Genomic DNA, 11,646 nt, shown 5'->3' with positions numbered 1-11,646 from the left:
CGTTTGGGTCGTGGAGGTCATCCGGAAGAAAAAGGCCAGGGAGTAGGAGGTCTGGAATCTGCTCCATGAGAGAGGGGAGGCTGGCATGGCGGCTTCACGATCTATGGGGCGGCTCGTGTACACCAACCTGCAGAAGGGATACGGGTTCATCGGGACCTCGGAACAGGCCAGGTGTACATCAACGTGACTTCCATCCATCACGGCCGGGCCTTGCGAGAGGGGAACTTGGTATCATACTACAGAGAGTACTGTCCCCGCGGCTACTACGCGGTAGCCGTAATTGCTGAACCCAAAGGCCACGAGCCCCCATAGAAAGGACCCCTAGAGACACTCCCTGCATCCTGGGAGCTCCACAGCTGTGTGGCCCCTTGCTTCCGGCTACCAGGAGATGGCCCGGACTGTCGGGATTTCGTTGCACCGTTGTGCAGGCCACGAGGACAGTTTTCCGTTCAGGTTACAAAGAATGTTTTTATGTTGTTCGATTTGCTTCCTGACATAGCGGGGATGCGGAAAAGGGAGTATTAATGTTAAAGGGAGGGGGAGTCTTTATTTTAAAGATGCTGTGCGGAAAATATCGTATTGGAAATAATGTTAACGTGTTTGAAAAAAAAAAAAAAAAAAGAGAGAAAAAGGGGGTTACTCTGGTTGAGTAACTCCTATTGCAATTAAAGTAAGAGTAACAATATGTTAAGAGTTGATTTAGTGAGTAGTGTGTAACAAAAATAATGTGTGTAACAGGTTCCGGGTACGAGGTAGATGTGACGAAGACGCCGACCATGACTCTTTTTAGGTGAAGGACGAAGAGACGACAAACATCGAACCAGACAGAGTTCCGTCAGTCAGGTCCCCAACACCACGGACACCCCACAAGGACGGGCGGGCGCCAATGCTGACCTGGTAGGTGAAAGGCATCGGTCATGGCATTCCGGACAGCTGAAGGTAATAGAAGGGGAGAGTAGTGTTAGGTTCACGCCGTAGAGTAGTCCGGGTGGACCTCGCCAACCCGAAAGAAGTTGTCACGTGGCGTGCGCGCTGGCGAGTAGCAGTAGGCTGCTCGGAGCATGGTGCTCCCGGTTTAGTTTGGCCCTGTGGGCAGCGGATTTTGGCCCAACGACCGGTCCGGAGACGGAGATTGACAGGATAGAAGGGTGACAGCTGGGAAAGGTGGATAGGAGAGTGCAGTACCTAGAAATGACCACAAGATGGCAGGGGGGAGTAGCTTAGGACTTAACAACAGCTTATTGCTTGAGAAACGCTTAGTCATGGGGGCCGGGGAGATCGGAAGCCAGGAGGGGAATTCCTGGTGAGAGAGGGGATAAATAGAACAGGATAGGGTTCCAGGCAGACTAGTCCCGGGAGGAGCTCGTTAGAAGATGGTGAAGAGAGAAGAGCTCGACCAGGGGACGGACAGCAAAGAGACAGTCAGGGGGGTGGCCCTGACCCGACGGACCGCAGGACAGATGAGGCCCCGGGGGTACCAATTGGACGACGACCTCGGGCAGGTGAAGCGCTGGCAGTAGATTGGTCTAGGACAGCCCCAGCGAAAGATCTGCGAGGGATGTTACTTTGAATGGAGCAAAGGTGCAGGTACCCGGGCCTGGAGGCAGAGAACTGTAAAGAGGAACTGCGGTGCGTGGTTGTGGTCGTCAGGAGGACGACGAATAAATCCAGAACTGTTACTAGTGAAATCTGTCTCCGCCTCGTCCTTGCATTGCCTGGTGTCTGTGTCATCCGGACAGGGTAAGCAGTGGTCCACCCCCCAGTCCGGCCCCCCTACCACATGGCTGCAGACAGTAAGTGAGCTAATTCCATTATCAGACTTTTGGAAGGTAATTGAGATGCTAGACAATATGGGGAATACACGGAATGATACAGGGCAACAAGAGAACACTATGGAAATCCGTAAAATATAAATAGACACAAAATGATACCCACATAACATATCACACCATCACAACTCCTTTTTGGAGTTTGGAGGAAGTTGGTGTTTCTTTCTGAGTTTTCTCAAACTAATTATTCCCTTGTTTCATTTGTCTATCCCAGCTGTCTTTAGCGGTAGTGAAGATTGACTAGCGCTCATCCTGTCCTCCCCAATGCAGGGCTTATTGCCTGGGTCAGGCACGGATTAGGTATCCTGCTCGGCGATAGGTGCGGAACCTATATAGGGATGATAGGACAGACAGGGTGACGTTAGATCGGTCTAGGGAGTCTCCACTCCCTCCTTCCCTAGTGTTTCGTTCCCCTTCCGATATCTCTTTGTGTTGCACTTAGTCTGTCCTGCACTGCGCGTGACACATGATCATTGATGTAAAAATAAATGAAGCAGTCACAAGACATCTGCCTCTTCTAATAGTTGAGAGAGTTCAGCGCAGAGGCATGGATAGCCGGATAGACATTCAAAGCAGGACTAAATCCAAGGGTTACACATCCAGCACTAGGAATGAAGGTAAAATTCTAAATCCATAAAAATACTGTTGTCAGTAGTGGCAAAGCCAAAGCATTTTGAGTAATGATGTTGTTAGCCTTGCCTAGCATCATGAAGTAGCCAATCAATCAGAGAGGGAAATATAAGTCACATGCTAAATCAGACCTATAATGAAAAACCTTATCACCACCTTTCCTGAATATGTCTCATTTGAAATTATGACTTAACTACTTCCACATTTCTCATAGACTTTAGATGTCCGAGCAGACAGCATTACTATAACGACATTATTCAGCTGCAAGACCAAAGATTCAGACACAGCCGGATTCCTCATAGAGAAGGCAGATATGGTATATTACTATCTCTGTCTTTTGTATTGTTGTATGCACAGCACTGAGCTAGTGTAAAGTATAGAAAGCTCTGACAACTCTCATGTTATCACTGGGTGCAGGAACTGCTGTGTCCAAGGAGACCGAGTCCGCTCTTTTTCGCTGCCAGAAGGCTGAATTCCCACTGTAACTCGGGCTAACATAGAAGCCTCAGTTACAGAGGAAATTAGATTTTTTTAAAGTTTTAAACTGTTGAAATGACCCCAAAATGTTTCATGAGCTTATAGGGGGGGTCATAATGTGTGACATAAATGAAAAATAAATAGATCATTAAAGAGTAGGAGCAAAAATAAAAAAGCCACTGTTAATACATATCGTTGTCATCATTGGGAAAAAAACATGTGTTTGATATATTAATATAAATGTTACAGAAAAAGGAACAACATTAAAATGAATTATGGTGCTCCTTTATGATCATAAAAAATAATGTTCAAAGCAGACGGATATTTCCTTTTTTACTGACATGTGGATATCAGAGGGGACGGGTGAAGACGTGTTTCCTATGATCACTTATCTACACTGTAGCTTGGAAAGTTTTCAGGTGGATGTGGAGGAGCAACCATAAAATAGCAGCTCTGCTGCACCGGGTCAAAGGACAACCGAAGGGTGCAGCTAATCTACCTGGCTCACATCCCGCATCTCCAGCCTCTCATGTTCTCCAGTCTTCCTCTGCTGCATCTCTTTTTGAACTTGACTCCTTCCACGCTCTTTCTTCCTTCCTTTATTGTACAGGTCAGCTTTTCCTCTACAGGGGTCTCCCTCTTCCATCCACAAGGTTGTTGTGCCACTTCAGGGACCGCAGAATTTTTTTTCTGTGAAGCAATTGTGAATAAACAACCTTCTCGAGTTTCCCCGTGCCCTTCCCTTCATTTTTTTTTTAATCTCATTTTTCCTTTATGTAACTATTTAGAAATGACGCTGCAGAATCCCTGCCAAAAAGGCGGCCGATTTCACTGACCTTTGGGACGGGCTGTGCGGTAGGGGAAGGACCAGATAAATACAGGTAGCACCTTGTGCTCTGCGAGACACTGGGACACATTGCACCATGGCTCTGAAGCCGGACTCCTATGTGGTGCTGAACGATGGGAATAAAATGCCGGTGATCGGATTTGGCACCTACGCCCCGGAGAAGGTGAGTGCATCAGATATAAAACAAAGGCTGCACCTCTGAATGCAAAGCAAAGCGGCATTACTGCCGGTCTCTCACCACCGCAATGTTCTCCTATGTGGAAATACACCGTACAGCTATTACACCATTTACCCCACAGGGAAGCAATTTTCGATAATGCTGAAATGTAATTTTGACTTATAATGATTGCATCCCATTCCACACAGTACACCAAAGAACAGGCTTGTGAGAGCACCAAGGTCGCCATTGAGGTCGGGTACCGTCACATTGACTGTGCATTTCTCTATGACAATGAGGTCCAAGTCGGCCAAGGCATTAGATCAAAGATTGCCGATGGGACGGTGAAGCGTGAAGACATTTTTTACACTGGGAAGGTAACTGCAGAATATAAAGTTCTGAACAATCAAAATATTTTTATCAGTAATATGGCCACTAGGTGGCGATGTCGATGTCGAGCAATAACCAGACTCTTGAAAGAGTTCGACCCGCGCTGGAAAAATCTCTGAAGGATCTACAGCTGGATTACATGGATCTCTTCCTTATCCACTCCCCGGTGGAGTTCAAGGTCCGTAAATATATGTGTGGGATCGATCAGCCATTGCTTCCATTGAGTTCTGTGATTGGAGCAAAAGACATGATACTTTGTGAATTACATGCAAATCCTTTTTTCTTTCCAGCCTGGAGATGATCTCCTTCCCATGGATGAAAATGGGAAATTTATTTTTCATAACACCGATATCCGGGAAACATGAAAGGTAAGCAGTCGGGTACTGGTTGTCTTAACCCCGCGATTTTGCCGCAAAAACGTGAAAAATAAGCATCCCATGCATTCCTATGGGATTCCGCAATGCTCTGCTAATGCTGCGGTCTTCGCTGTAAAAAACGCAGCATGCTCATTAATTTCGCGGAATCGCGGCGATCCCGCACCCATAGGAATGCATTGTTCTGCTTACTTTCCGCATGTGGCTGTGCACACCATGCGAAAAGTAAGCAGAACATTTGCGGATGGTACCCACGGTCCGGAGGAGAGGAGACTGTCCTCCGGGCTCTGGGTACCATATCCCTGTAAAAAATAGAATTTAAAATAAAAATATTGTTATTCTAACCATCCGACGTCCCGCGCAGCCTTCCCGCCTCTCTCCACGCTCCCGGTCCCAGTAAGCTTTCGCGAGCGATGACGTCCGTTCTTGCGGGATCGCGAAGTCTCGCGGTCATTCACGCAACGTCATCGCGAATGACCGCGAGACGTCGCGATCCCGCGAGAACAGACGTCATCGCGGTAATTGTCGCAAAGGCTTACTGGGACCAGGAACGTTGAGAGAGGCGGGAAGGCTGCGCGGGACGTCGGAAGGTGAGAATAACAATATTTTTTTTATTATTATTTTTTACATTCTATCTTTTTACTACCGATGCCGCATAGGCGGCCTCAATAGTAAAAAGTTGGTCACGCTCGTCAAACTCTGTGTTTGACGAGTGTGATCAACCTGTCAATCAGTTCTCCAAGCGATGCTACAGATCGCCTGGAAAACGCTAGTAATTCTGCAAGCTAATTACGCTTGCAAAATGCTAGTTTTTCTGCGGGAAAATCGCCGGAATTTAAAATGCGATTTTCCCGCGGAATGGAATTCCGGAATTCTCGCGGTAATTTCCACGAGAGTTCCGCTACGTGTGAACCCAGTCTTAACCCTATAACTGGCAGCCAAATACTGACTTCAGGGGCTATAAGGCTAAGTGCACACGTAGCAGAAAATTTCTGCTGGAAAACCTGACTCCCTTCCCAGAAACCGCGCGTTTTTGAGCAGAAAACTCGCGTTTTTTATGCGTTTTTTTATGCGCATTTTCAAAACGCATAGAAATAGCCAGAAACGTGGAAAAATCTGCGAAATTAATGAGCATGCTGCGTTTTTTTACCGCGATGTGGTTTTTTCACAGTAAAAAACGCATCAGTATGCACAAAAAGTGCAAAATGCATAGAAATGAATGGGAAGCTTATTTTTAGCGGTTTTATAGGAAAAGCCGCTAAAAATACCGCTAAAAAAACGCTGTGTGTGAACACAGCCTAATTATCTAAGTGTTGATCGGGACTCTAAACAGAATAACTTTTCCTCCAACATGCGGGGTAAGATTCCCAGTTTCTGAAAGAGAATTTCACAGATTATCTCACCCCATCTTCTAGGCTATGGAAGCGTGCAGAGATGCCGGGCTTGCCAGGTCCATCGGAGTCTCCAATTTTAACCGCCGGCAACTGGAGCTGATTCTCAACATGCCAGGACTCAAGTACAAACCAGTGTGCAACCAGGTACATATCACCGACCAGTAAGGATCAATCACACATAAATATCCTAAAGAATTAGAAAAAAATGTTTGATTTTTTAAAACAAACAAAAAAAGAAAGACAGCGCCACTCTTTCCCACAGGTTGTGTGTGATATTGCAGTTCAGCCCCATTCACGGTACTAGAGCTGCAATACCAGATATAACACATGGACAAGTGTGGCGCTGTTTCTGAAATAAAAAAAAAACATAGCCTAGTGGTTCTATTATTGTACCATCAACATGTTGTTTAGAGTGAAATATTCTTTAAATAATTCCATTTTATCCGCACTGTTATTTATAGTAGTGAGCCGTTATATCTCTACACAGGTAGAATGTCACATATTCCTCAATCAGAGTAAATTACTGGAGTTCTGCAAATCTCTTGATATCGTGCTGGTCGGATTCAGTGTACTGGGGTCCAGCAGAGTAGAGGGCTGGTAAGACCAAAGACAATGATTTAATATATATGATGGTGTCCTAGAAAAAAGGCAAATATATAAATATTACTGCAATAATACTGCCCTCTATATACAAGAATGAAACTACGGTACTATAATACTGCTCCTATGTAGAAGAATATAACTACTATAATACTGCCCCTATGTACAAGAATATAACTACTATAATACTGCCCCCTATGTAGAAGAATATAGCTACTATAATACTGCCCCCTATGCACAAGAATATAACTACTATAATACTGCCCCTGTGTACAAGAATATAACTACTATAATACTGGCCCCTATGTACAAAAACATAACTACTATAATACTGCCCCTATGTACAAGAATATAACTACTATAATACTGCCCCCTATATACAAGAATATAACTACTATATTACTGCCCCTACGTACAAGAATATAACTACTATAATACTGCCCCTATGTACAAGAATATAACTACTATATTACTGCCCCCTATGTAGAAGAATATAGCTACTATAATACTGCCCCCTATGCACAAGAATATAACTACTATAATACTGCCCCCTATGTAGAAGAATATAGCTACTATAATACTGCCCCCTATGCACAAGAATATAACTACTATAATACTGCCCCCTATGTAGAAGAATATAGCTACTATAATACTGCCCCCTATGCACAAGAATATAACTACTATAATACTGCCCCTGTGTACAAGAATATAACTACTATAATACTGGCCCCTATGTACAAAAACATAACTACTATAATACTGCCCCTATGTACAAGAATATAACTACTATAATACTGCCCCCTATATACAAGAACATAACTACTATAATACTGCCCCCTATGCACAAGAATATAACTACTATAATACTGCCCCTGTGTACAAGAATATAACTACTATAATACTGGCCCCTATGTACAAAAACATAACTACTATAATACTGCCCCTATGTACAAGAATATAACTACTATAATACTGCCCCCTATATACAAGAACATAACTACTATAATACTGCCCCTATGTACAAGAATATAACTACTATAATACTGCCCCTATGTACAAGAATATAACTACTATATTACTGTCGCTATGTACAAGAATATAACTACTATATTACTGTCGCTATGTACAAGAATATAACTACTATATTACTGCCCCTATGTACAATAATATAACTACTATAATACTGCCCCTATGTACAAGAATATAACTACTATAATACTGCCCCTATGTACAAGAATAAAACTACTATAGTACTGCCCCTATGTACAAGAACATAACTACTATAATACTGCTCCTATGTACAAGAATATAACTACTATGCTCCTATGTAAAAAAATATAACTACTATAATACTGCCCCTATGTACAAGAATATAACTACTATAATACTGCCCCTATGTACAAGAATATAACTACTATATTACTGTCGCTATGTACAAGAATATAACTACTATATTACTGTCGCTATGTACAAGAATATAACTACTATATTACTGCCCCTATGTACAAGAATATAACTACTATAATACTGCCCCTATGTACAAGAATATAACTACTATAATACTGCCCCTACGTACAAGAATATAACTACTATAATACTGCCTCTATGTACAAGAATATAACTACTATAATACTGCCCCTATGTACAAGAACATAACTACTATAATACTGCCCCTATGTACAAGAATATAACTACTATAATACTGCCCCTATGTACAAGAATATAACTACTATAATACCGCCCCTACGTACAAGAATATAACTACTATAATACTGCCTCTATGTACAAGAATATAACTACTATAATACTGCCCCTACGTACAAGAATATAACTACTATAATACTGCCTCTATGTACAAGAATATAACTACTATAATACTGCTCCTATGTAAAAAAATATAACTACTATAATACTGCCCCTATGTACAAGAATATAACTACTATAATACTGCTCCTATGTACAAGAATATAACTACAATAATACTGCCCCTATGTACAAGAACATAACTACTATAATACTGCCCCTATGTACAAGAATATAACTACTATAATACTGCCCCTATGTACAAGAATATAACTACTATAATACCGCCCCTACGTACAAGAATATAACTACTATAATACTGCCTCTATGTACAAGAATATAACTACTATAATACTGCCCCTACGTACAAGAATATAACTACTATAATACTGACTCTATGTACAAGAATATAACTACTATAATACTGCTCCTATGTAAAAAAATATAACTACTATAATACTGCCCCTATGTACAAGAATATAACTACAATAATACTGCCCCTATGTACAAGAATATAACTACTATAATACTGCCCCTATGTACAAGAATATAACTACTATAATACTGCCCCTATGTACAAGAATATAACTACTATAATACTGCTCCTATGTACAAGAATATAACTACAATAATACTGCCCCTATGTACAAGAATATAACTACTATAATACTGCCCCTATGTACAAGAATATAACTACTATAATACTGCTCCTATGTACAAGAATATAACTACAATAATACTGCCCCTATGTACAAGAATATAACTACTATAATACTGCCCCTATGTACAAGAATATAACTACTATAATACTGCCCCTCTGTACAAGAATATAACTACTATAATACTGCCCCCTATGTACAAGAATATAACTACTATAATACTGCTACCTATGTACAAGAATATAACTGCTATAATACTACCCCCTATGTACAAGAATATAACTACCATACTTTTTTCTGTTAGGCGTCAGGTTTCTGCGTCTGCTCTGCAGGAATCCAGAGCCTCACATTCTGCGGTCTCCTACTCTTTCTACTGCAGAGGAGATTGCTTTGCAGCAGACCGCAGTCCCTCTGTGCTCCTACTGGGCATGCTCACGAAACGATCTCCCATTGGAGATTGGGAGTCATGTGCCCAGGTCCTGTTCCAGATCTCATTGGTCCATCTCGTAGATCAGGAAGGTCCCGCACGGCTATAAAAAGCGTGCATGGCCGTTCCGCCATGCGCTAGTATAGACTATACTGCTATGTGTGAATGGTGACTGACTTATTATGAAACCCCTTCCTCTGATAATACGCATGTGGATAGGGAATTAGTTCTGTAGTCAGCGCCAGTCTATGGCAAGCCTTTAGCCACTGTGCTCACCGCACCGCTACGCTAGCGTCCGACATTGCGCTTGCTTTCTGCTTTGTCGTCGAGCAGCAGTGTCCTACGCCGCGCTGCAGTTGCAGCCCTCCTTGGCATCCGCAGAAGCGCCGCCGCACACACGGTAGGTCTAGAGGGACGCAGCCCCTCTGTCTTAGTTCCTGCTCTTGTGACCAGATACCGTGTGTGCATCTACCTGTAGCCTGTGTCACTAACAGGTTCAGCGTTTTGTATGATTTTGTTGCGGAACCTCTGTGTGTGAACAGAGCCCGCTCTGCGCACTCCGGGTGAAGTTTAACCCGTGCGCATTATACCGCCATATTGCTCGTCTGCCATTACTCAGCAGCAGTTACACCACCTACTGCACGGTGGACCCCGAGCGGCGAACGCACTTTATTATTATTTTATTTAGTGCGTTCCGCCGTTCCTAACAGATTCTTTGCCCATGTCTTACCCTTAACATCATGCCTCATATAATAGTGACTATCATGTGATAGCAGTAGCAGTATCCTCCATAGTAGGCATATGATAGCATTACATATAGTGCGCATATAATAGTGTCGTTCACAGACATCACCGTTGGCCGTATTATGCCTGTTTTGTCATTGCTTTTTGAAGTACTTTACAACCCTGTGCCTTTTTCCTCCCCCTTGTCTACAATTTTAAGAAAAGTACAAAGTTAAATTTGTTTTCTTTCTGACAGGGTTGATCAGAATTCCCCCAAAGTGCTTGAAGACCCCGTTTTAAATACAGTCGCTAAGAAGCTGAGCCGCTCTCCTGCGCAGGTGGCCATGCGGTATTTGCTACAGAGGGGATGTGTCGTCTTGGCAAAAAGCTTCAATCCTGAGAGAATCAAGCAAAACTTCCAGGTAAATGACGAAATTCCAATTTTTCCTTTGTTCTAAAAATAATCTACATTATTTATTACTTTTCACTTACAGGTTTTTGACTTTAATTTAAATAATGAAGACATGAAATCTCTAGATGGAGTCAATAGAAACCTGCGTTACCTGATTGTCCATCCGTAAGTATCTTTTCTGATGTTGTAGTTTACAAGATACATTTTTGTTCATATTTTTTCTTTACATTTACTATATTTAATATTATTTTTCACATTATTTTAAAATATATTTTTATTTATTATCTTTTGTTTTATGTACTACTTTACTGATATACTTTTTTTTTTATATTAGCTCGAAAGAAAGCCCTAAGTATCCCTTTCACGATGAGTACTAAGAACATTGGTCAATTTCTCTGGATTCATCTTTATAACCCCTATGTGTTACTATCTTAATCTAGCAGATACCAATCTACTGACAATGAGAAATTCTATGAATGAGTTCAGATTATGCAATTTCACAGCGAAATCTCTTTGTATTCTAAGTCAAGAGTGCATCGTTCTGTATATTGCAATAAAATACATTTTATGTTCAATTTGAATGTGGCATCTGTTTGAAAGTTTTGTAAATACTCCTTTAACTCATAAAAAACTAATGTTGTCATTCAATTCCTTAAACCCTCTTAAATTTCTAATTAAGTCCATATGAACTTCAGTGTTTACAGTCTTTCACATGGCTGCCAAATAGCTGAGAAACTGTAGAGGCATCTGTGATCGTGCCCATAGCGGTCCCTCAGCTTTTTAAGCATCTTAAAATTTATATGTATCTGTGTTTTAATATTTTCGTTTAAAACACTCTTTTCTGTTGTTTTCCAACATGTAAGTTTCAGTTTTACTGCTCTGGTTAAAAATGAAAAGAAAAAAGTAAAGCAAAACAATATCGTC

The 11,646-nt window shown here is 41.7% G+C and overlaps 1 pseudogene; it reads left to right on the top strand.

Annotated features, from left to right (window-relative positions):
• Nucleotides 1-3,797: 3,797 nt before the first annotated feature.
• Nucleotides 3,798-11,303, top strand: LOC141083293 (aldo-keto reductase family 1 member C1-like; annotated as a pseudogene).
• Nucleotides 11,304-11,646: the final 343 nt, after the last annotated feature.

The sequence above is a fragment of the Dendrobates tinctorius genome, unplaced genomic scaffold (assembly GCF_039654945.1).
Source record: "Dendrobates tinctorius isolate UK_male_01 unplaced genomic scaffold, ASM3965494v1 ptg000020l, whole genome shotgun sequence".
NCBI classification, from domain to species: Eukaryota; Metazoa; Chordata; class Amphibia; order Anura; family Dendrobatidae; genus Dendrobates; species Dendrobates tinctorius.
This window is presented reverse-complemented; position numbering and strand designations above follow the sequence as displayed.